Source organism: Sapajus apella, unplaced genomic scaffold (genome assembly GCF_009761245.1).
Source record: "Sapajus apella isolate SASKATOON/1434 unplaced genomic scaffold, GSC_monkey_1.0 scaffold22, whole genome shotgun sequence".
Taxonomy (NCBI): Eukaryota; Metazoa; Chordata; class Mammalia; order Primates; family Cebidae; genus Sapajus; species Sapajus apella.
The window spans coordinates 2,497,220-2,525,192 of record NW_022436962.1 but is presented as its reverse complement, the minus strand read 5'-3'; the positions used below and the strand labels follow the sequence as shown (position 1 = coordinate 2,525,192).

The following is a 27,973-nucleotide window of genomic DNA, read 5'->3' as shown; positions in this document are numbered from 1 at the left end:
AAAGAAAGAAAGAAAGAAAGAAAGAAAGAAAGAAAGAGAAAGAAAGAGAGGAAGAAAGAGAAAATCGTACTTCTTTCTCTGACTCTGTAGAAGAATGAAAGTGAACACCTGGAGTTAGGGATTCATTTGAAGTGGAGAGGAGATATATCAAATAAGCTCCCACTGGAAAGTTCTGGTCTCTAGCATCAGTATAATGACAGGAAACAGTGGGAAGAGCACTGACACAGGTGACCTGGGCATGCCTGTGTTAGGTGTTCAGTTTTACCCTGATGAAAAAGGTGTGGTTTTCAGCAGTGGCTCATGTTTCACAGTCCACATGACTAATTTCATGCTCTTTGCTTGGGTTCAATCACTCCACAAATATTTACAGAGGTTCAATAATATGCTATTTCACATAGTTGTTTTAAAAATACTTTATTGTTTATTTTTCTGATTAGAAAAATAATATTTTCTCTTTGTAAAGACCTATACAGAAGAAAAATGAATATAATAGTATTTAATCAGTATTTCTTGAGCATGTACCATGGGTCAAACCCCATATAAGCAGTTAGAAATACAATAGAAAACAAAACAGGCAGGGCCTTGCTGTATAAAACTTAAAATCTAATGGAAGAAACTAAATTCTATACAGATTCTCCCATCACACCCTCTCCAGGTAAACCCAATTTCGTTTTGTGTATATTCTGCCAAATATTTTTCATATTTAATACGCTTCAGATAGTGTTTATCACATGCTATGAATTATATTTTTCCTTTATGCTGTGTAAAGATTAGGGTAGCTTCATGTGCATTCAGATACTAATTTTGAAGTTTTAGACAAGATGACCCAAAAAGGATGGCAAAGAAGGAGCTTAGAGCTGGAAGGCATTTCAAACATGATCCATCTGTTTACAATCTCTCTTTGAAATCTTCTTATTTAAACATGTATAATCAAATAGGTGCATTTACATGAAGTAACACACATTAATTAATTTAATAAATTTTGAGTGCCCCCTTTAAGCAAGATGATATTCTAAATGTGATTTGCTCCCTAAAGCAAATTTCTAAGAAAACATAATTTTTCTGAAACAAACAAAACCTGTAGAGAAGAGCAAATAATAAGTACTTTTGCAAAATTCATATTCTCCAGTTTGGAAAATAAGAATTCAAAGAAGAAAAAAGAAGAGAAAAAATTTCAAGCTAATCTGGAGTATGGGGAGGCAGATTTCTTGATTTTTCTGGCTGTGGTCATTTATACTAACATTTTAGTTTTACTCGTCTAGATTATTAGAATAGTGGCTGTTTTAAAGATACATAAGCATTTATAATCTCTGTCAGCTATCTCTGTAGGGAAAAAAGATGTACACACTAGAGCACATGAAAAAATGCACGCATGATGATAGAGTTTTACAAATTTATTTATTTTGGGTTGTTATGACCCTTTCACCCTTTACACTCTTTCAAACTCCCATTTTTTATAAAACATTCCGTCTACGGGGAACTGCACAGAAAATGTGACATTGGTGATTCTGCTTACTCTGCTACAGAAGAATGTCAGAAATAGTTATAGTGGATGTCACTATAATTTATGACGGGGCAGTGACAATAACTTAAAGACACAGAATAGAACCCAACTACCCAGCGTTAAGTAGCGGATGAGCTTGGAGTATATCATTTTGTTGATATTTCTATCTCCAACACTCAACAAATTATTGCCCCTGCAATTCCCTGCATTTTTCACTTCCTAGAAATGTCACATATAATCCAACATAAAATGGAGACCATTGGTGCACTTTGCACTCAGTTTGTAACTATAAGAAAGAGATTTTAAGGTAAAAGCTGAAATATTCAACCCAATTCAATACAACATTTATTGAATATCCAATATTATGGCTGCACTATAAGAAGGTATAGTAAATGCTATAAGTGAAGTCTTAAATACAAAGAAAAAAAAAACAGAAAGAAAGTGACTACCTCTTTATGGGGAACGGTGTGGTGGTATTGAACAATTTCTATCCCATAGGGCTCAGAAGTCTCTTGGCTCTGCAGCATCCTTATGAAGGAAAACTAAGAGTAATAAATTAAGACTAAAATAACAAAGGAAAATGTGATTTAGGAAATTTTACCCATAAGGTCCACCCTGCTGTAAAACAGTAAATGTATCTAAATGTTCTGTTTTGTTTGCTGCCAGTGGGGAGATCATAAGAGTTGGAGATGGTATCCCAAAGTGTTTTCAGAGAGGATCTCGGTGGCATTTCAGTTTAATCCTCCCAATTCTTTAGGCGACCAACTCCGAATTTATCTTACAAGAGGGCAGTAAACATAAAGATTACTCCTCTGGGCCTTCCCTAACCAGATTTTCAGTTATTCTCAAATAGAAGGAAAAGTGTATCTGCCTTCAGAAGTCTGTCTACAAAATATTCTCTCCTGCTTGTGTTTAAAGAGTCATCTCTTAGGAACAGGACCTCTGTTTGTTACAGCAAGTCCTTTATTCATTTGCTTACAGCCAGCGTTTGCTAACTGTGCATGAAGCCTACAGAAGATATCAAGGTATACAGGGAAATATTATAGAGAATATTAGGAGGATGAACACATAAACTAGGAATGCCCAGCCTAGACTTGAGCCATCAAGGAAGGAAGAGCATGCTGAGACTGGAAACACAAAGAATCATGTCAAGTGTGTGTGTGTGTGTGTGTGTTTGTGTGTGCGTGTTTTCCCAGAAAGTTCCAAGCAGGTTGACAGAATACGCAGTTTCAGAGACAAGCGAAATCCCTTTAGAAAACTTCTAGTAACTTACAACCTTGTGTTATGCCACAATTTAAACATTAGATGTGACAGGTTTTACATAAGCTTTCTGCACATGTGTATAAAGAATGCACAAGTTGAGAAAAAAAAAAAAACAAAAAAAAAAACCTTTGCTTCATAAACACAGGCTAACTTGCTTGATGTGGACAGAATGAGGGGGAAACTTGGATCCCTGAACATTGTTGTTTTTAAATTTCATCCTACTGAGATACTGACCCTGGCTTTTCCTGTGCAACTTCCTGTGTTACTGTCTGTGTGACATTCAGAAAGTTCACCATTGGAGCCTCAGTTTTGTCATGTGTAAATTGGGAGCAATAATCATACCTATCTTAAAGGGTAGTTGTGTTAAATGAATTAATACATATAAGGAGCTTAGGACCTTGCCTGATATGTCTCTTTGTAAATGTTCTTTTTCTTTTCCTTTTTTTTTTTTTGAGATGGAGTCTCATTCTGTCACCCAGGCTGGAGTGCAACGAGGTGATCAGGGCTTACTGCAACTTCTGCCTCCTGTGCTCAAACGATTCTCCTGTGTCACCGTCTTGAGTAGCTGGGACTACAGGCATGTGCCACCACACCTGGCTAATTTTTGTATTTTCACTAGAGATAGGGTTTCACCATGTTGGCCAGGCTGGTCTCGAATTCCTGACCTCAAGTAATCCACCCACCTTGGCCTCCCAAAGTGCTGGGATTCCAGGCGTGAGCCACTGCACCCAGCCATAAATGTTAATTTTCATTATCATTATATATTAAAATTCTTGCAAAAGTGTGAAAAAGAAAAATTAACCCACTGACTTTGAGGGATATATATTCTGACTATCCCTTACAGTATGAAAAATAAGTTGTCTTTAATGAAACATAAAATAGTTCAACAAGAGCCTTCTTAGTAACACCAAACCAATGGCAACACAACAGACAGAGTTCGCTTTAACTTTCCGAGATAAATTAAATCAAGCCCATTTTAAAATAACTAAAATGGTTCTCTCTCTCTTTTTTAAAATAATACCATTCCCTAAACCCAAAGGCCTAATTCTGCTTGAGAGCTGTTTTAAAATATGACCTATTTCTTTCAAGTTTCTCATTTTATTATTTATCCTCTTGGAGCTCCCAACTTTCAAATAAAAGTGAATGTATTTCTTTTAAATAAGAGGAGGTCTGTGCAGTGCACACGTCTAGATTCTGATAGTGCCAAGAGAATTTTTTTTTTTTCAAAGCAACAGTTCATGCTCAGCCAGCGCCAAAACGGGACTTAAAGCTCAAAGGGTTTGACTAAATTTAGAAACCACGATGTTCAAGTGGTTCTAAATTTGACAAAGCAAACTAGAAGCTAACCAAAATCGTACATCAAATGATCTTTTTTATTATGACAACAGATTGGACAAGATGTTATTATCCTAAATTCAGAAAAATCGGACCAATAACTAAAGATGAACAACTTAAGGCTGAAAATGAAACAAATGTGTTCTTATTCCAGAATAAGGAATTATAATATCTTCATGAATATTTTGAATGACTTTTCTGATGTTATGAAGTGGAAAATATCAAAAGTACTAATCACATTAAAAAGAAAAAGAGAAAATTGCTCCTATCAAGTGTGTGGTCTCCATGGCAAAGCTTCCAATCTGAGTTTCAATATTGTCAAGAGCAGCTGGTGTCTGGCATAGTTCATAAAATGAATTTGAGTTGTCCACCTGGTTTTTCATCCCAAGCCTATATATTTCATACATAACATTGCACAGTGATATGTTAAACAAAACTGACTTAGTCCTTTTTCTGTGTCTGATTATTTTAATTCTGTGTGACATGTCTCATTCTTAAAGCATTGCGTTTTATTCCTAGAACATGCCTTTGCTTCATTCATGAGGCTACCATCAGGTACACTGATAAAAACTGCTGAATTGTTTTTCCAGGGCAGAAATTTTAGGTTGAATCAGGAAAGGCCAGATTAACGGCTAACATACTACAGTTGTACTTTGAGATTATAGTGAAATTATTATTTTAAGAAATAGTGAAACAATTAAATTCATATGATGAACTTTTCTACTTTATTGTAAAATAAAATATAGAATATAGTGCATATTAAGTTTTAGCAATAGTGCTTTAAAAATAATAGTAACACAGGATTTTTACTAATGTCAGAGTTATCACTGGAAGTTAACTTTGAGTCAAGTTAAAAGTGAAAATCATGCATTTTCTGAGAGAAAGAAAATTTTCATTAAAAAAAATCACTTTATAGTCCAAATCAAACTTTAAGAGAACGACTCCAGTTTCACTGGGTGTTCCCTAGCCCTTCTACTGACCTTTAGTGCAACTACCTAGATTTCCTAAGGTTCTCTATTAAAGAAAGAGCATTTTCATTTCAGAATTCCTGTAAGCGGGTACACATAAACAGATAGCAATGGAAGCTAAATTTTAAAATGATGAACCTTTTCCAATTAGATTACTTCTGATCAATACAATGTCTGATTTTCATAAGACCTCAACTAAAATTCAAATTCAGATGTCAAAAAGGTTTAAGTAACCCTCCCTCCAGTCTCTGTAAATATATATTAGACGTGGAAACCAATAAAGTTTTAGACGAGGAAGATTATTCCATGTAATGAGAAAGCTGAAACCCTAATACTTGTATTGCATATCTGCCTTACTTCCGAAAATAATTTCTTGCCATGTTCCATGAACATGAATGCATCAGTAAATTACTTTGGATCATGAATTTGTACTGGAAACAGTACCAAGACTCTGGGTTTTCTGTTGGTTATTTATCTCCAAGTTCATCACACAGTATTTGAACAAGGCACCAGGAGACTAAATTAAATCATACTGAGTAACTGAAGGTAATTGCAGGTCATTCTATTACCATCTACAGGTAAATAAAAAAATATTTTATTTGGGGTTTAACAAAAGTATGTTGATAGTTCTCTTCACAGTAACATATATTTTTATTGTAAGGACTTAAAATATGCAGATAAGCAATATATGACAATATGTCCAAAAATAACTAACATTACGATCTGGGGGTGTAATAATTTTATACATGTTTATAATTTGATTTTTATTTATCCAACAAATCAGTTAGGATCCAATCAAGAGAGGAAAACCACAGGGTAATTTGAAGAAAGAAGTTTATGAGTTTTTTTTTTAACTGTAACAGAGGTTTGGAGTAATGGGGAAGTTGCAACAGGCAGTAAAATAATTTTAAGAAATATAGGAATAACAGATATATGGACTAGCCACTATCCCTGGAGTTGAGCTAGAGAGGGGCCAAGGGGCCAAGTGAGCATGCTGTGACCACAGGCACTCTGCTATTGCCCAAGGGAGGGAGCAACAGGGAAGTGGCTCGTTTCCATGAACGGCAGGAGCCATGTGCAAGAAAAGCCACAGGCTCCCAAGAGTGAGGTTGGATGAGTGACTGAGCAAATGAATGAGTCTCATCTTACTTACCTGACATTTTTTATCAACCTTTAATTGATGATTTTCCTTTCCTCTTCGTGTTGTCTTCCAGGCCTTCTTCCCACTCTATACTCTCTCTGGAATCTCTTTACATCCCACAGCCATTGAATCTTAAAAAAAATACAGGAAATTTCCGAGAACTTAAGGATATAGATCATTTTTTTTCACTAACATCTAGAACAGTACCTACCATAGTGACAATACCCAATAATATTTGCTAAATAAATAAAGAAAAATGGCACTGAAGAATCAACATAATAAATAAATATAAACATATTTAAAAGTATATCATTCTGAAATTATAGGGCAATACATATAAATACTTGATGCTAAAAACTTCTACAAAGATAAAGAGGTCACATATGGGAGTTATAACATAATGTTTACACTTCTGAAAGAAGACTAACTCCAACCTAGAATTCTATGCTCCATTTAAAAAATTAATCAGAAGACAAAGATTAAGTAAAGCAACTTACAGACATGTTAGATCTAAAAATATGTATTTGTGATTCACCCTTCTGTGGGAAGATATACATCACCAAAATAATGGAATAAATAAACAAGACATATGATTAATGAAAAATGATTACAACACAGGAGAGGTTGAAAAGAATTCAAAGAATTCCTGGAATAATGATGAAGGGAAATCCGAATACGTCAGCCATTCTGCAAGTCTAGAAAGCCCAAGGTTTTTGAGAGCATGAAGACAAAAGCAATGAATATCTCCAGGAAACACAAAAGGAACCAATAAATTCATAACATGTTACCCAGTGAGACTGACCATAAGCAAACATAAACAAAACAATTTTTATAGGTGTTTTAGTGTTTGTAGCAATCTAGGAAAAAGAAAAGGCAAAGGGTTATTTAGGTAAGGGTACAGATCTTAGTAAATGACTTGGTTCATAAGTGAATAATACAGCACAACTTTTACAAAGTTGAGTGCTGAACGCTGAAGTGGCAATTTAAATACAAATTCTGATATAATTTTATTGAGAGGAGGGAGAGAAGAGCGGAGGGCATTTGGTATCATAGTGCAAAAGTGCTAATTTTAATGTTACTTAGTAAGAAATCATTAAGAGCAGTAATACACACTAGTAATAAGAAGGCTGAAGAAAGACAAAGGAATCTTTTTCTATTTTATTTTGGTAGATATTTTTATTTCTATTATCTCCCTCCTTTCAGTAAAATTATATCAGAATTTGTATTTACATTACACTTCAGTGTCTTCTCTCCCTCTTTTATCCCTAGGGGCCAGAGTTTTGGTTATTATTTTGAGTTATTGATTTTTAAACAAGTAATACATATTAGCTTTGGCGGGTTTTTTTCTTGTTGTTTTTGGGTTATTTTATTGAAAAAATGGGATTAAGGAGCAGAGGATTTTCTATCTGAGAAGATAACATGAGCAAATACAAAGGAAAATGTTGAAGTACACAATTACTGGCTTCTAGGACTCTTCTGTCACTAGCTGAACTATCGCAATATGAGTTCCTGCTGATTTTTCTATCATCCATCTCTCCCTTTAATCCTATGTTTCACGGGGTTTCCAAAATTATCTCCTAATCACAGATCTGCTCATTCACTTCCTTGTTCATAGCCCAAAACTACTGACTGACCACGTTAAACTCCGTGTGACATTTAAGGCTCTATGTAGTCTAACTCCAACCTAACTAGGGTTTATTTCTTTATTAATCAATGTTATAAAGCTACATCCTAGCCGTCAAAGGTTATTTTCTCATCTCTAAATAAGACAATCCTTTGACATTTCCAGCCATTTCTCTTTTGTTAATTTTGATAGGTTTTGGGGGCACAGGTGGCGTTTGGTTAAGTGAATAAGTTCTTTAGTGACGGTTTCTGAAATTTTGGTGCACCCATCACCCAAGCAGTGTACACTCTACCCAATATGTAGTCTTTTACCCCTCACCCCTCCCCACCTCTTCCCCTGCAAGCCCCCAAAATCCATTTCTTGGCCCGGAGTTCCTATCTTTTGCTCTTTCCTCTTTCACCTGCCTTCTTTTCTATTTTTTTCATACACAAGACGGAAAGGCCCAGGAAAACTTCCCCAGTCACCTGAATTGACATATCATCATCCTTCCTCCTATGTTCCCACAGTGCATTAGGTTATTACATAACACTAGCAACATTTTGTTTTGGGTCACAGTATGTGTCTTACACCTATCTGATCCACACGACAAAATTCCCTCTTTCCTTGAGGGGAGAATCCCTGTGTCTCACTCAGAGGCATACTTCTGTGAATGTTTATCACAATGCATACAAAGAGTAAGGATGCAAGAATTGCTTGATGAATTTTAAGCAAATATTCTTAAATTGCATAAATATGGATGCATATTACTGCTAATATGCATAATGAAGCTATCGAAGGTGTGGCCAAAATGTTCTAAATAAAATATTTTCATACTTTGCCATTTATAAGGAGAAATTCAAGACTCAGCAACCAATTTTTTAAAGGCTTCCAATGACTCAGAAAATTATTCCAAAAGTCCTAGAAAACTTATGTTTGAAATAATTTATACAAAAATTATTAGGAAAGCTCTAACTGGTATTTCCCAGATATGTTGAAATTACATACAGTAAAAAAATCCAAAGTGTCACAGGTGTTATTAACAGTGGCAATTTTATTAGCAAGATAATCTATTCAATTCTATGGAAGGTACAAAACTGAGAAAGTTTTAATAATTGTAAGCTAGAGACCTACAGATTTTAATGCTTGACTTTTTTTCCAAATGCTCATTCAGTCATTCTGTATTTATTTATGTACTCTTCAGTTTTTTAAAACTATCTATATAGTTCAGGAGAGATATCAATCTACAAAGAAGGAAACTTGGCGAGGTTTTTCCCCCATCTACTCATTTTCTTTGTCCTGTAACAATTTATGAGTTGGTCGAATACATCAACTTTCAGATTTGAGCATGAGTGCTTTCTTGCAATAGTCTAATTAGCCTTGTAAGGCTAAACATGTCAGTAAGAGGAAGCCGAGTGTATTTTGCAGCAGCGTTTTCAAGCATCTCTCCACAGCAACTGTGTCGAGTATACTCAGCAGATGTGAACAGTGCATGTGGTGCTGTTTCCTAAGGTTCTATCTGCAAATCAAAAATACTTATTATTAGAGACATAACAATTTTTACTCCACTTATTTTAATGTCTTTTACAAACTTAATGAAACAACTCCAGTGGTGACAGGTCAATGTTGAAAGCAGAAATTAAGTGTGCAATGAGTGTTGTTCTTAAAACTTAGAAGCTCCCAAATTATACGTAACTCAACATTTCTTGAAGGACTTTTACCACCCTGCTAAGTATGAATACATTGAGGCAACACTTTCATAAATGCCAGGTTATGAAACGATTTGGGATTTAAAAATATTTGAATTCCAAAAATTTAAAAGTGAGTAACAAATAATATCAAGATAAATTATTTATCAATAGTCATTTTAAATATCTCTGCAATCATTTTCCTATTTTATAAACATCTATACTGCATACTATCTGCTGATGCTTATTTTAATTTATAAAAAGACTATCTTTAAATCAAAATGTAAGTGACAGAATCAGAACAAAAGGGAAAGGGCAGGAGAATAAAGTGAATAAATTCCAAATATGACTTCTAAAGGCAGACAATATAAAAGCTATAATCTTAGTTTAGGCCTTACACTCCTTAAACACAGTAATTACAAGACATCTGCTGGGAACACAGCTTTGCGATTGGATAACCTTAATTGCCCTGTAATATTTCCTGACACTCCCCAAAATATGCCCCATTGCTAATAATTCATTCACATTTCAGCACCATTATTAACTACTAATTCAAACAATCAAGACAAAGACAATAAATGGATGACCTTGAACAATTACCCACTCAGTGAACAGAATTTATTTTGTGCTTTTCAAAGATGTGAATGCTTTCCTGCGACTGTGAATAGCACTCCAAAATCAGGCAAATGCAGACAAGAGAAAAAAAATCATGGCATCAATGCAATGTTCCTTCTCTGATATTCTTAGAGGAATAGTGTTAAAACTTACCCACATATTATGTTTTATCTAAGAAAAATAAAAGGAAGTATGAAGTTCTAGCAAGAAAAAAATCCTCCTTATAATAAATAGAGATAATTCAGTCATGAATAACCAAGTATACATTCAGTTATTTCCTTTTTGTTTCAACCTGTGAGAACATTTAAGAATCACACTCGGAGCCAGGAAAAACATTCACTACTCACAGCAAAATGGTGGGAGTTTAATGGACAGCTCCTCAGGGGGCTCTTCTTGCAAAATATTTTAAACACAGTCTGCCAAGTTAACACTCCCTCCCCCTCACCACCTCCTTGTTTCTCAAGAAATTTGAATTTTTAAAGAAATGTTGTACTCTTGGCCTTTTCTAATATGGAATGCATTAAGAGAAAATCCATAAATAAATGCTTACATATGTTTGTCAGAAATAAAGCAGACACCTCAAATTGATCTATTTGCCAACGGAGGGGAGGGGGAACAGGCACAACTGAAATTAAGGCCCGGGAAGTAACAAATGATATGGGGAATCTATGTTATGTTTCTTGGATGTGTTGTGCGGCGTAATCTGGTTTGGTGTGATCCAGTTATTAACACAAGAAGAAATGATGTAGAAAGATGGGTTAAGCAGAGGCATTTCAGTAGGGAAAGAGTTTTGGCATTTTTTTCATGGTCTGAAAAACCCAGCAAAAATATTCAGTTTTTAAATACACAATCAGATAAAGAAAAGGCAGGTTTTGAATTCTCTTGACAATATGTGATCCTATAAAACAATTGTCATAACATTACAGAAATGAGTAAAATATATATGTATAAATAGATATATATATATATCTCAAACAGCTTTTGTATATGAAAGCCTCTAATTCCTTCTATGCCTTTTCCTCCTCCTCTTTTTCTTTGTCCTTTTCTTTTAAAATTATACTCTTATGGATTTCATTATACCTAAAATGTAAAATATTATAATTTTTCCCAGTGTTTAGAGAAAAGGTCTTAGAAGACAATTATTTCTAATTGTGTCACATTCCCCCTCCACCCCAATGAATGTTTGCCAAGCATTTGAAAAGTTCTATGATAATTTTTCACATAGAAAAAAACAAAAATATTACTTATGTAATAGTAAGCATTTTATATACATTTAGTTCAGATTTTTTATTTTAATTATTTCTGCTTAATTACAAATAAAATAGAATTTACCCACACAAACTTTACCATATTTATTTGTTTTGGAAACTTTCTGTGTTCAAGAATTTTTTTTTTTTTTTTTTTTTTGAGAGGAGTTTCCCTCTTGTTACCCAGGCTGGAGTGCAATGGCGCGATCTCGGCTCACCACAACCTCCGCCTCCTGGGTTCAGGCAATTCTCCTGCCTCAGCCTCCCGAGTAGCTGGGATTACAGGCACATGCCACCATGCCCAGCTGAATTTTTGTATTTTTAGAGACGGGGTTTCACCATGTTGACCAGGATGGTCTCGATCTCTTGACCTCGTGATCCACCCGCCTCGGCCTCCCAACAAGAATTTTTTATTACAACATTAGAGACATTTATGTTAGACCGTATATTATGTCATACAGAAGAAACATTATTTGATCGTATACAAGCAAAAGGAAACTCAACCAAAATGATAAAGAGACAGGTTAGAAAGCTGAGGGTGAGAGGTTGAGGAAGAACCTGAATCATTTATTCCCCGACACTTGATCAGAGGTGTACAAAATACACAGCAAAAAAATCAGCCAGAAGAAAGCCAAAGATGCTGACATGTCATTGGGAGATTCATCTAAGTCCAAAGGTGGTTCCAGGATCACTCATTATGCAAAGCAGAGAGGGGGAAATAATGCTCGATTATTTTATGTTGGGCCATATACTAGAGGCTTTTCATAAAATAGGTTTCCCTTTGAAGACATTATAGTTAGAACGACAAAATTAATACCCAATTAACCCAAGTTTTCTTTACAAGCCTCAAGGTAGGCGTTGATAGGGTCACTGTCGACTGTGTACACATCTATGTGCATTTACAGAAAGAATTTCAGCTTGCTTCCCTCAAGGTTTCAACTTGCTATTTCTGGAAAACCCAGAGGAGAGTCTTCTGTGTACTTCACACTAAAATATTTTCATTCCTTCACTTCTTCCTCCACATTTCCCTTTTGGCACTTAAAGTCCCTGGAAGGTGCAGTCTTCCTCTCATCAACAGCCTCTGCTCTCAGTGAGAAAATCCAACGTCCATACCAAGGGCATGATCATCCTCTGCTCTCTGACTACCCAGCTTTGAGATTCCCAAGAGTTTCTGGGCCTTCCTATCGCCCTCCCCGCTTTACAGCAATGCGTACATTCTTCTGTTCTCCAACTCATGCCGCATACTGCTCGGCACAAAACTGAGTGAGCCCTGTGTTTTTACAAACTGCCTCCTGCAACGGGTGTCTTCCTGTAGGGCCTAGACCTGAGTCCATTCCACAGCTCAGACTAGGCCACAGGCTATTTTTTCCATGTTTTTTTTTTCTCTCCCTGTGGCTCCATGCAAACATTTTCACTTCACCCAAATGTCCTCATGTAAATAACATTGCATGCTTATTGTTCTGAGCTTCTTTACCTACGGTTTCTCATTGGATCCTCAAAAGAAGGTGATGAGGCCGTTGCTCCCCTTATCCCCAATTTGCAGATGGTAAACTGTAGTTTATCAAAGTTGAATGACTCGGCCAAAACCACTAGGTAGTAAGTAGTTGTGTGTGGCCTCAGATCATGCAAAGTCCCTATGCTAGTCCCAGAGTTGTCTGGATTCCTAAAACAGTCACAACTTGGGGTATGTTGGAATGTCTGCTACACGTTTGAAATTATGGAAAGTAGTGTCAAAGATTGTGCTGATGATAAGCGGCCACATGAGAAGGCGTCAATTGCAAGAAAAGGCAGCTCCAGAAAAGGCTCATGAGTCCTGAATTTATTAAATCCTTGCTACTTGTTTTCCTTGGAATTACTAAACTTTTCAGCATGCCTCAGGTCAAATGAACACCTCCACACTGCTGAGTGGAATCTACGAGGCTCTTACTGTAATCCCTTAACTAAAGAAACAAATTTGGGCACCATTAACCTAATCTAAGAATTAGATTCGTGTAACTTGCTCATGGCCATATAGAAGTTAAGTGGCGGCCGGGCGCGGTGACTCAAGCCTGTAATCCCAACACTTTGGGAGGCCGAGGGGGGTGGATCACGAGGTAAAGAGATCGAGACTATCCTGGCCAACATGGTGAAACCCCGTCTCTACTAAAAATACAAAAAAAATTAGCTGGGCATGGTGGCGTGCGCCTGTAGTCCCAGCTACCTGGGAGGCTGTGGCAGGAGAATTGCTTGAACCCGGGAGGCGGAGGTTGCAGTGAGCCGAGATTGCGCCACTGCACCACTCCAGCCTGGTGCCTGGTGACAGGGCAAGACTCTGTTTCAAAAAAAAAAAAAAAAGAAGTTGTTAAGTGGCAAAACTGAGTTTCAGAGCCAGGCAGGGGGGCCTTCTCAAAAGGAGTACTCAGGCAGCTAACGTAGTGACATTGCTCAATAATTTATTAAGAAAAAGAGACATAAGCCTAATTGACCGTGTGTGGTATATAATTTTCCAATGTGTTGTTTCTCAAAAGAGTAATATCCTAATATCTCCACAATAAGCTTCAGAGTATTTCAAAACAAGGGCCATGGTCAGAATAATTTACTAGAGAAACTTGATTCTTCTATAAGAAGTCATGTGGGGAACATTAAATGCTTAGCATACAAACATTATTTAAAGGAGGCAAATACATATCTTAAGGTGACCTTTAAATGGATATTAATATTTTTCTCCAGCACTTCTTTCGGGAAAGCCTGACTGCCTGGGTTTGAAACTCAGCTCTGCCACTTAACATCTATACGGCCATGAGCAAGTTACTTAACCCTTCCTTTTCTGTAAAATGGGTTATATAATGTTACCTTCGTCATATACTTGGTAGGAAACTTGAACAAGTTCACATGTGTAAAGTATTTAGAGCAATATCTAGGCCATGGAAAAGTCTCTTTAAGTTGACTTTTTTAATTAATGTAAGAAAAATAACCTGAGGCTGCTCAGTTGAATCAGACCAGCAGGTGTCCCTGATTTTTCTGGAGTCAAATCCAGTTCTGCCCTTAATAAGTGTCTAGAGTGAAACTTCTGACTTAATGTATACAGAATAAGGAGTAGGAATGAATTTCAGACCACAACTGTAATTTATTTATATCTTTGGAACTCATTAAATCTCATACCTTACTCACAAAATTCTTGATGTTTGATTTCCATTTAATTTTGGTGAAATGTGCATTTCCCCATACAAAGAAAAAGGTCCAGGATAGATAACTGGCTATCAAATACCCAGCTCTTGCTAAATAACATTTTGATGAGATGAAGGTAAATTAATCAGACTCATGGTGATTAAATCTCTTTAAAAATGCACACATACACATAAAGGGAAAAGTGAGCGAGGGCATCGTAGAAATCCATTTCAGCAAAATCCTAAATATCACTCCACAAGCTCATGAAATGTCTTGTACTTGTTTAAAATGGATGCATTGTTGAGCTACACAATTCTTTTTCACTTTAGAGACACTTAAACACATTTATATATAAATTGCTTTTTCTATAATTTTGTTAAAAGAAGAAACCCTAAGTGAGTTTCTTTTTAACTTGTATAACGAAAAATATTAATATCCACTTAAAGGTCAATTTTAGATATGCATTTATCTACTTCAAATATTTGTATGCCAAGCATTTAATATTCCCAACATAATTCCTTACAGAAGAATCAAAGAAGTTTTTCTAGTACATTATTCTGACCATGGCCTTTGTCTGGAAATAATCCAAAGTTTGTTCTATAGATTTTAGGATCTTACTGTTTTGAAAAATAACACATTGGAAAATTATATAGCACAGTCCATGAGGCTTATTTGTTTTTCTTAAAAAATTGTTGGACCATGTTATGAAGTTAGCTACATGGGCATAAAGACAAGGTCCATCTCTCTTCTAGGATGAATAAAATCTCTGGAAAGATAATGAATTGTCCTTTTTATCTGTTTTCTTCCTCATCGTCTTTAATTTTTTAAATAACTATTTCCTTAAACTGAAATTGTGTAGATTAAATTATTTTTGCTTGCTTCCAGTTTTGACATTTTCTTTTCAGAATACCCCAAAGTTTTCAACTAAAGTTTAGGTTCTAGTTTTAACTGCATACTTTTGTTTTTCTCATATTTCATTTCAGATACTGGGCCAAGCTCAAATTAGATTCATGTTTTCTGTGCTTTTTTGAAGAAAGCATTCCACAATTTCTATACAGCTATGGATTATGTATGTTCAGAAAGATTTGGTGAGACTAAAAAGACATGCTGTACAATATGAACCTCATAATTTATCTTACAAAATTCTGTGTAAATTGTTGCCATTTTTAAAAAGTAAAGTAAAAATAAAATGCATCAAGCCTAGCATGAGGATAAATGAATTTATTTAAATAACAAGGACTTTAAAGAAAACATGACTTCAAGCAAAATTACCATTTTGCATGACAGATCTCATTATTGCTGTGTATTCAGCGTGTTTGACCAACCTTCAGTAGTGTAAAATGCAAAGAAAGGCTTGTGCAATTACTTTATGAAATATTTATTTAGGAAATGAAAGCCCAGTTCCATTTATTAATTGTATTTTTTAAGTAAATCATTTGGAAATATCCAAATGTTATTATTTTATCCAACAAATAGTGCTGTTCTTTGATCTCACATCTTAAACTCTGCCTACATGAAATACAGAATGTATTGAATACTACCATCTCACAAGGCTCATGCTCAAAAGTATGTTTGCATGGATCTTAGAGACATCGGATTCCTATTGCTCACTTTGGAACCTAATGTTGCCAGATATCAAATGAGTAAGCTCAGGCAATACCAAACACCGGAGCTTGTCAACACTCCAGAGAACTGTAGAACAATCAAATGGGTCACTTGGAAAAACAGCTGATAGAAGGAAGCTGTGACGTCAAAAAGGCAAGACCTAGGTTCCAATTCCAGCTCTAACACTCGTTGCTCTTACCCATGTTACAGAGTATTAAGAATTATTGTCATTTTAGGTCTGGATACTAGAGTAAAACTGTCTTTAAAAGGCTCAACAAAGAGTAAATCTATGTCTATGTGTGAGAAGGTAAGGTCATGTGAGGCCACCTGGGATTGATGACAGGGCTTAGGAGCACTCTGGTCTGGATGTCATGCAGAAGATGAGAAGTGAAAGCACCGATCCTGACCAAACGAGGGAATTCAGAGAATGAGGTAAATAGCAGCTAATGAGAATGTAGCGAAAGCTTGTTTTGAAATAGAAACCCATCAAGTTTTGACTAAGTCTACAAAGAAGACAGATGGATACAAACATCTTTGCAAAGAAAGCATCTAAAAGATAGCAATAAGTAGTTCTAGTTTCTAAAATAATATAAGAATTCTCACCTAATTAAATTGAATGTTGGCAGGGATAAATCTTATAAGCTATTATTGATGCATAAATTTAAAAGTAGATTACAGAATAAATTTTATTCCTGTGCATTAGGACAAAGCATGCTCACTTCATAGTGCCAAAATTTGCAAATAAACATATATAACATATAAATAATATATGTGTATTTTCTATATATACATTATATATGATGATTATATTTATATGTTTTATACATATTTGAAACATATATGTTCATTTGCAAATAAACATATACATTATACATTATATTTGTATATGTTATATATGTACACACATATATGTATATACATATATGTGTACATGTTATATATGTTTATTTGCAAATTTATATATAATGTGTTCATGTGGTTTTATGTTTCTAAAGTTACTTATTATTTTCGTGTTGCATATACTTGTGTCTGTGTTTACTGTAATACTTATCTATTCAGTAGATACTGTATGCTGGGCACTGTGTTAAATATTAGGAATCCCAAAATCGTGTCTGCTCTTGAGGAGCTCTCAAAATGTTTAGTAAAGACATCATCAACATACATAAACTTACACTATCATGCACCAGGTTTTCTGATAGATTTATGTACAAAGTACTATGGAAACACAAATGAGGAAATAATTCTGGTTGAGAAACAGGAGGACCCATTTTTAAAGATACACAGAGAAGATCTGTGATTGGGGCATTGAGGAATAGAGAATATTCTATGCATTCTAAAATTTTTAAAATTCTGTTAAAAAAACTCTAGCAATTATTTAGTTCAATTGCTTAATTTTAAACATGACTGAGATGAGAGCTGCAGCTGTTAAGTAAGGTGTTGAAAGGCACCAAAAATAAAAGGCAAAGAGAAATAAAATACAAGGATTTCCTTGGTTTTCAGGTCACCGGACTTTCTGTTTCACTTAGGGACTCTATCCCTGATCAGTGGCCCTGCCTTCACAAATCCTACCTGTAAGTCCAGTTGAGATCAGTTAATATAAGTACAATTTAAGCCAATTAATACATGTCCATTACTGAATAGGAAACCACTTAAACTCAAATCTCAATTTAAAGAAGACAATGATTCAAACAAACACCTACAAGTAATATTTTTAGTTGTTGTTTCAAGATGTTCCCATTGACTTAATTCACTTGCTAGGAAATACAGTGTTTGTCTCTATATTATTTACTTTGGCATAGAAGAAGTATAATACAATTTCTTTTTTATTAAAATGCCAGAAACCCTTAAATGACAAGTGTTATTTATTATTTAGAATACCCCTTGAAACCCATAACCATCTGAAAACTACTTGCTAGGATCTGGCAACTTTGAATTGGGCCTTTTGCCATTTTGACAGATGGTCAGAAATATAAGAAGCCAAAATACCATATATGTGCACTGATTGTGAAAGTTTTGGGTGTGATTCTCAGCTTAATCACCCACATGGCTTTCAATGCTGATTTACATGACCATGATTAAAGAGAAGAACATGGAAAAAAAAAAAAGCTCTTCATTTGGTAGTGAGATATAGATGCTCAAGGTCTTCTGCTGCCTTGTAGTTCTCTTAATAGATAGTCCGTATTCCTTTTTAAAGCTATGGAAGAGTGCATTTTGAATATTTGTAGACTTCTGTACATTTCAAGCATATGCTTTTATTTGGATGAACCTTAACCCCAGAGCAGCCAGACAACAAATTTGGCACTCAACTATGGAATGTTATGCTCTCAGATGGTATGAGCAGAACATTGATTGATTTAGATTTAATATTTCTCTTATAAAAATATATTTTGTTGCAAGTTTAAATGTTGGTTACATGGTTACTCCAATTTGTACTTAAGGTTTTAACAGAATAACAAATAGCTCTTTATGTTATTTTGGTCACTTGGAATAACTAAATTAGTTTGGCCATATGGTGACCAAATGGCAATTATTAACTGCTCATTGATTAACTATTACAATAACACAAATATAACCATATTTGGGTCAATTTAATTAAGTTATAGGAACTCTACCTCTGCATTATACTACCTATATGATCTTTTTTAAGAAACCAGTGATTGAGCTCAATTAATTATCACTTTCAATATAACTAAGATGAATACAGTTAGTTTGTTAACTAAATGCTAACACAGTTCTTAGTGTCAGTAGAAACCTTTTACCACATATTGATTATATATTGCATATTAATATAATTTTAATACAAGCTAAAATGTATTCAGTATTTCTATCATGAAAATTGTCAACTTCTACAAATTTTTTTGATTTCCATTAAGTGTGATTCTTCATTTTCTTTCTTTTCAATCATTAAATGAAAAAAAGCTTAACATTTCAACTGTTATTCTAATATAGAGCAAAAAAAAAATACCTATTTTTGCCTTTAATTTTAGTGCACCGATTATGATTCAATGTTAATGTTAACGTTTGAAATATTAAAGGATCAGATGATAAATAAAATGTAGTATCTTATTTTCTTATTTATTTTTATTAAATGAGAAATTATATAGTTTTATGGGGCATAGTACTACAGAATCTTATAAGATAATATGTGGTACACATTTAAATAAATGAAAATACTCATTAAAAATTCCTGTAAAATTACTACACACCAAATAAGATAACCATACTGACTGATCTTTCCCTTTGGGGAAATGAAATAGGAAAGACGATTGGCCTGGCTATTTTCCTGTGTTCATCCAAATGTCAGAAGTATAATCATCTCCCAACTCCTCCATTCTTTCTCTAATTTGAAAAATCGTATGTGGGGGAAGATCTGGCAAATCATGTGAAATATAAGTTATATTTACTAATTTTTCTTCCCACCCGCTTGCCCTTCATAATGAGACATTACTTGATTGGTGATTTGAGGATAGTGGTAATTGAAATGCAAATAGAGATCCTCTTTTGCACTTGAACTGACAATGATGCACCTCAGAGCTCTTAATAAATAAGTCACAATGTAAATTATCTAGAACTAAACAAAGGAAAGCATAGACAATCTAGATTTTTTCATACATGACTCAAATTTTTACAGGTCTATAAAAGTTCGATCTCCCACTAGTTGGGTGGGATACAGAATTAGAGAAATGTAGTTTAATTTTCTCAGTCTTTTAACCTTTGGCTCAGTAATGGCTAAACTGGAAAGAAAAATGGAAGGGAGCAATTCTTAAGTTTATTTCTCTAGTAGATTTTTTTTTTCTTAACCTAATCCCTACCTCTACCATCTATAATAACACAGCACATCATATCAAAAGAGCTTCAAAGGCTAACTAGGTTATTTTGAGAGGAGGTAGGTGCTTTCTCACTATATATACACTATATATATATATATAAATTGTTTATAACAATCTATATGTTAATGTTAATTGTATGTAATGTTAATTTATAAATATATAGTCTTCATAGTTTGGTAGCACTGCTTTGGCATATAATTGCATAAAATATGTAGACATATTGATGAAGTTTTAAATCTGATCAAGGAAACTTAGATGACTTTTCCTAATAAATGTTGGGGCAGAGTTAATGATATATCCTTGTGGGGAAGTTAATACATATAAATAAAATCATAGAAACAGAGAAGGAACTATCATAGTAGATTATTATAATACTGTACATTATTTTATGAAGTTTTCAAGTAGATAAACATCATCTAGTTTCTTCACAGACAAAAGAGAAAGTTCAAACCTTATGTTAGATACTGAATGTAACAGAAAAGAGAGGAATTTTTAATATGAAAATCTTCTATTTATTTTCAGATTATCTCTGTGAGCTAAAATTCATTCTTTATCTTACAGAGAAAAAGAATAAAGTTCAGGATTTTCAAGGGCCATAGCTTACAATAGCCCAATGAATACAGCTATAAAACCTACATACAGAACTAGTATCTATGTGATGTTGCATCAGAGTACAAGAAGAAAATGAGTGTTAAATATTGTTCTTTAAAAAATTCATTCTATTATAATTTATGATTCTCACATCCATTAGTATTACAGAAATGTCAGTCTTAATAATTTTATGTTTTAATCAACAAAAATGTTAAGTTTAGAATACGATTTTTTTCTAACTGGTGAATTGTTTTTTCTCTATTTCCCCATGCTAGGGAAAACCTTAGATTGCTAATGTTAATACATAAAATAAGATTGATATTACTATGAATACCTAAAACAACTGATCTTTGATTTAAGATGCTTATGATGTTTCTATAATTTAGTCCTAAGAGGAAAAAATACACACACACACACACACACACACACACACACACACACACACACAGAGGCTCTCTTGAGTTTTACCAATTCTTTTACTTCAATATAAGTAGAAAGACAACTGGAAGGGGAGTGCAAAATATGAAAAGCAAAACCACCCCCTGTTCTCTAATATCATCCAAGGCATCTTTATTCATTGGCTACTCACATTTTATAACTTAACAAGGCAGAACTTCCTTTTCTGTCTCAGTAAGAGAACAAGAAAGGTACCTAGCTTTAAAATAATGAATAAATCTATGACTTTTAACAAAGAAAATACTAGTATGTTAATTAACATCTTACCGTATTTCCTTGAAGTCAAGAGATGAGTCATTTTTCCTACTACGTTAGGTCTTATCTGATAAAGTGACACAATGTATGGGTCATTTCACTGAAGATTCATTCAGCATGTTCTTATTTATAACCCCGTTTCAGTGTATAATCTTGTGTCAGGCCATCCAGCTCCCACATTGTACTATGGCTTACTATTACGCATGTTAGTCTTCTGGTAATTGACATTTCATCGAGGTTGGCTGAGCTCACAAATAGGCATTAAACTTTAGAGGTCATGAATTTTGCTTTTTGAAAATGCTCATTTGCATTAGTTTGTATTTTCATCCACTTTTCACTTGCTTAGCTTGAGTTTCTCCTGAGCACCAATATTCCTTTTTTCTACTTTTTTTAATATGCCACTTTGGGTGAAGTATATTTGCTTATGTGAATTAGCTTTTCAACATCCTCAGTAATGAATTTTTTTTTTGCATTGTTTGTGTTTTCTTCAATTCTTTGCCAAAATATGACTCAATTTGTACGCTTGAGTTTACTAATTATTCACTACACTGCCAAATGGGTCTATCAGTCCAAATTTTATTATTTATTTATGAAGTAATAAAGCTGTATATAGACAACTAAGGCACAATAGTGCAAAGAAATTATCAATTCAGTTGCTGATTTCCCTTTTTTCCAAATTTGTTATGTATCAAGAAAATGTTTCAAAATAGTTAATTATTGCTTTTAAATTGTTCCTTAAAAAGCCCACTTAGCATCATGGGTACAAGATGAATTTTATTTCTTCTTTCACTTGTTACTGTGTCCTGTGTTACAAGTGCTTACTCTAGAAGCAAAATTTCTTCAAGACAGCATTAAAGAGGTCATGATATTTTAAAAGTTTAGTTTCAGGAAAAACCCTGATGTCCTTGGAAGTGTGTTGCTGTAAGAATTGGCAAACATAACTTACACATGTAATTCATTTTTAATAAATGCATTTTGAAAATAAATATGAGTTAATTAACATTTTGCTAGTCTACTGTGCTTCTCAGGCACTAGATATTTCTGCCTTAATGAGATCGTTTGAATTGAACTCCAAACATTAAACTATTCTTCTTTTATTATTGCTATGCTATTCATTGGATGATGGGATGGTAAATAGACACTTTCTTTCAGAAGCCGGTATAATTTTTGTGTGAATTTATAGGATTAATAAATTAAGATGAGTCTTGGAAATGCCAGATATAGGTGATGGGGAGGAAGGCAGCAAATCACACTGCCATGTGTGTACCTATGCAACAATCTTGCATGTCCTTCACATGGACCTGAAAACCTAAAATGCAAAAAAAAAAAAAAAAAAAAAAAAAGATGAGTCTTTAAATTTTTGCATAGCATTTCAGAGGTGTTTCCATAGTTTTAAACTCTCTTCTGGAGACTTGGTTTCAAAATCATGTTGAGAATTAGCCAAACCACTCTGTCACCTCCTCTTTCTCAGCTCTGCATGTAATCACACACTTGACACACTTGGTTCTTTCTCATTGTCCTTGAGGGACATGGATGCACCCATATTCGTTCTGATGCAGCTTACATCAAAAACGCACAGTAGAATACATGTGTAGGAACACATTTGGCATGAATATTTATGTACATATAAGGCATACGTTTGTAATTTACCCTTCATTAGCAAAGTTTTCAAATGTGAAAAAAAATTCCTGTAAAATTGAATTTAAAGCAAACATGGTTTCACTTGTATTAATACTTTTTTTCCATCAGTGGGAGGAAAAACCCACATATCAGAGAATTAAACTGTAGAAAGGATTCATATCAATACTGAATTTAATCTTCTCTCAAAAGGTGTAACGGGAGTGAAGGATGTTCACAGAAGCAGAGGAGAAAACATGACAGGTTATAAGGAACTAAAGTGCTCAGCAGGCCTTCTAGAAACACTCTGCTTTACTCTTTCTTAGACAGCAAAGGACGATGTTTAAATTTTCTTGATTTCAACATTTTTTTTCTATTCAAAAAAATGCCGTGCAATATCTATACCTATAATTTCTTGAGCCCCCATCATGTAACCCTTGGTCATCCACTATGCAAGGGAAGCTTTGTTATCCCTATTTTACAGATGAGAAAATGTCAAGGTTGGGATTTTTTCCATGATTTGGACATGTAATATATTAAACAAAACACACATTTAGGAACCAAAGCCAGCTTAACTGGCTTCAGAGCAATGTTTGATTCATTTCTTTGTAACGGCTGCTTAATAACTGTTTTGTTTAAACTTGTGTGTCCAACCTCATCCACGGTGATCTTCCAAATCACCTAATTTGTTGCTATTGTTTAGAATCTCTCAAGTCATTCATTTGTTCGTTGGACATATAAGGATTGATCTCCTGGTATATCCAGCCACTGTGCTAGACCTGCTCTTCTGGCCCGAAAAATATATTTTGTATTTAAATAGTTTGTATTTACAAATACCAGTGATGATAGGGTTTGGCTGTGTCCCCACCCAAATCACATCTTGAATTGTAGTTCCCACAATCCCTACATGTTGCGTTGTGGAAGGAACCTGGTGGGAGGTAAATGAATCAGGGGGGCAGTTTCTCTTATGCTGCTGTTCTCATAATAGTGAGGGAGTTCTCACAACATCAGTTTTATGAGGGGCTTTTCCCCCTTTTCCTCGGCGCTTCTCCTTGCTGCTGCCATGTGAAGAAGGCCATGTTTTCTTCCCTTTCTGCCATTATTGTAAGTTTCCTGAGGCCTTTCCAGCCGTGTTGAACTGTGAGTCAATTAAACTTCTTTCCTCTATAAATTACCCAATCTCAGGTATGTTTTTATTAACAGTGTTAGAATGGACTAACGCAAGAGAACACTAAACTTAAATTTTGAGAGCCACAAACTCCTGTTCTTTCATTATTTTTTGTTATGTAGCAATAAAATATAATAGAAAAGCTAAGAGCTCTGAATATTTACCACAAAATCTGAAAAGAGTACATTTTGCATTTCTAGGTTGTTCAATTGTTATGCCATAAATCAAATTACATCAAATACTTTAGCCATAAAAAGGGATATATTTATGTCTTTAAGAAGGTATCTTGTTTCTTCTAATAGAATGACTCTGACAATTTCATTATGAGTGTAGTTACATAAATGAATCTTCTTTTCCTTTTTCTATTAATAAAGTGCTTTTAGAAATAAATTACTTCAATTTCTGTATAATGGATAGGGACATTAAACACAAGAGTGTGAACTGTTAATAATGACTGCAAGTCACTTATTTTTGCCCAGGAATTATCTCATAAATTTTGAAATTGGGAACTGACTGCTAAGTTTGTCTCTATTTCTCAATGTAAACCAATAATAAATCGATGTATTATACTAAATTGAATAATGAAAAATTTTTGATTTGAGGGCTCTCCCACAATTTTATAGTGTTTAATTCTAACTGATACTCTGCTTATCCCCAGAATTAAATCAGACTATGGGTTGTGTTTTAATAAAGGAAGTAAAAATGTCTCTAAGTATTTCTGTGCAGACAGGGATTTAGGAAGCTGTTGGTTTTTATAAAAGTTCTTACAAAACTGCAGCAAATATTGTAACAGTGAGCTCTATGATGGCCTTTCTAGAATGATTGACTGTGGTACTCATTTGCCAAGTGAGCTACTACTTTCTAACACAGAGGAAGATTGTGAATCAGGAGTTTAAACTGCAACTATTGAATGAAAGAATATGTTAACTTGGTTGTGATGCAGTGATCAGGAAGCCTGAATCAGGCCCCCTACCTGAGAGAAGCTTCTACCCTGGAAACAGAGTCTGGTCACAGTTAAAATGCCATTAACATCCAAGACAGTAGAGACTGGACTCTGGTCTGCCAGGACTTGTGACCACTCTCAGGGTCTCTCAAATTCCACAAGGCTGACTCTGGCATCTCCATGACTTGACAACAGAGAATAGCCATTAATGGTAAGTTGTCTTCAGCCTTTTGGTACATCTAATTGAAGAAACTAAATTTACATTGCTAATCACGATTACAAGGGAAACTGAAAAGTATAGTTTTTAACTTTCCATACTCTGCAGAAGGGACAGGTACACAAAAATGTAGAGTACTAATTAACCACAGCTAGCAGAGTTTCTATAGTAAATAAAATCATTTTTCAACACAATAATTAGAATAGAGTAAGGAAGAAATAGTGTTACAAAGCATCAGGAAACTTAGTGACCTGGACTCTGAAAGGTAGCCAAAAGCTTTTAAACCATATGTAGACAGTCTCCGACTTTTTGTGGTGGTTTGACTTTTGATTTTTTCAATTTAAGAATGGTGTGAAAACAATGAGCATTCAGTAGACACTATACTTCTATTTTTCACTTTCAGTACAATATTCAATAAATGATGTAAGACATTCAACCCCTTATTATAAAATAGGCTTTCTGCTTAAAGGTTTTTTGTCCAACTATAGGCTAATGTAAGTGTTCTGTGTATGTTTTCGGTAGGTGGGCTAAGCTGTGATGTTTGGTAGGTGCATTAAATGTATTTTCAACTTATGGTATTTTCAATTTACGGTGAGTTAATCGGGATATAACCCCGATCTAGGCCGAAGGGCATCTGTATATGATTTGGAGAATGCATACTTTCATATATCATTAAGCTACACTGGCAAGCCAGCATTTATTTAAAACCATTACAGTTTATTTTAAGCTTTTTTTAATGAGACATGACTACTAGGATGGAACTTAAAAATTTTTTTCTTTGGAATCACAGAATTTGCTTCTATCTTGCTACCAGGTTTTCTTCTGTCTCTACATTTCTTTCCCCAGGTTCCATACCTCTTGCTTTAAATAACAGTATTTTAACTCCAAAATGAATATATCCAGATCCCAGATCTCTCCTTTGCATGCCAAACTTGCGGTCCCAAATTCATATTCAGCCTCTCCTCTTCAATGCCTCATGAATATGCCTTGGAAATAGAGATCTGATAATCCTACCAATTAGAGTAAGAACTAATCTGTTTCTTTCTTATTCCCCATCACAGTAAATCATGCCACCATTCACCCAATTACAAAAGATAGAAACTTGAATTTCCTTTTTGGACATTACGTTACATCACCAAGGCACTAGCCCAATCTGATTGAAAGGGTACTCTTGATTTACTCTTTCAAGCACAGTTCTTCCCAAATTTTCCTCATCCCAGTAAATGTAGGTGCCTTTACCATCTACCTGATTGCTCAGGCTAAAAGTTTTGGAGTCTCTCCTGCTGCTTCTCTTTTCCTTTTGGCATGCATCTAATCTGTAAGCAAGTCCTGAATGCTCAGTCCTCAGAACATACTTCGAATTCACCCACTCTTCTGCATCCCCAATGCTATTCCTTCATTCAAGCAATGATCATCTCCTCCCTGCTTTACAGAAATGGACTCCAAATTCATTTTCTACCTTCTACTTTTCACTCATCTAATCTATTCTCCATGAAGCCAATGTAAAACCCTGGATACTGCATGAAGATTAATTGCAAAACCTGTTTAATGGCTGGAAAGCCTGTTATAATTCATTCCTGTCTACCTCTCACACCTCGTCCCGTTCAACTCTTCCCCTCCTTCACTACACCACAGTCATATTGGAGTTAGACAGCTCCTCACAATAAAATTTCCTCTTTTTTAACTCAAAGCCTTCATTCCTACTATTCCCTGACTCATGACATCTAATCTTTTAGAAGAGCCATAACACCAGTTTTTTGAAAGCTTTTGTGTCCATCATGTCTAAATAAGCTTCTTCATTAAACTCTTTGATTTCCCTTTGCTTATTTTCTCCTTCTGCACTGTTCACCAACTGTCTTCCTCATTTGACTTTATGAGTGCACATGGGAAACTGTAATATTATTGTTTCAGTAGGTATCCTCAGTATTTAATAGAGTGCCTAGCACATAGCAAGTGTTTAATAATTATTTCTTACAGCATTCTTCCAAAGTGAAATGCTAACATCTCAAAGTGTAAGATTTCAACTGATTTTCATATATATACATATATATACAATGTATATGTGGGTTAATATTTTATATATACACATATTAATTTAAAGAGTTAGAAAAACATAAATCTTTCTAAATATTTGTGTTGGCATGATATATCACATGCTGACAGGTAACTCCATGCCTTCTCTGGTCAGTGACATACTCCAAGGGAAAGTGAGTGAGAATTTCACAATGGAAAGTGATCACAATGGTTTCTGGGTGCCTGATGATATGGATTTACTAATTATATTTTCAAATTTTAAAAGCAAAAATGCTCAAAAAATTGACAAGTGATCAAAAAAGATTCTTGGAATCAAATATTGATTAAAGATACCACAAAACAGATGTGAAACAAATGAGAACGTGGCAGAGCTAACCCCTTTTCTCTTTAGAGCTACTCATTGGTCATGTTAAGAAGCAAAAGTAATGACACTCTAGTAAATTCTAAACAGAAGCTAGTCAAGCATTTGAAATGATCGTGAGGACAATTTTTTTACAATATGGCAAAGATGAATTTGGGCATTTCGAAATACACATTATCTACCTTTGAGCCTTATAACATTGTATTCAGTTATGTGGTTATTTAAGCCTTCTTGATTAATATATAATAATGTTTCTTATTATAAAATAAATGCATTTTACCAGAAAATATAAGATATTGATAAACAAATAGAATAACTGAAAATTATCTGCAATCATGCCATCTAAACTTCATGCATACATCTTAACTGTACGTATGAAGACGTGATG

At 34.5% G+C, this 27,973-nt stretch overlaps 1 long non-coding RNA gene across 1 annotated transcript in view; it reads left to right on the top strand.

The window, feature by feature from the left end:
* The window catches only part of LOC116558588, a 33,601-nt gene extending 12,677 nt beyond the window's left edge, over positions 1-20,924 (top strand). Inside the window, exons 2-3 of the long non-coding RNA XR_004272083.1 lie at positions 5,146-5,320; positions 20,505-20,924. This is a non-coding gene — a long non-coding RNA (uncharacterized LOC116558588). The remainder of the gene's footprint in view (positions 1-5,145; positions 5,321-20,504) is intronic.
* Positions 20,925-27,973: the final 7,049 nt, after the last annotated feature.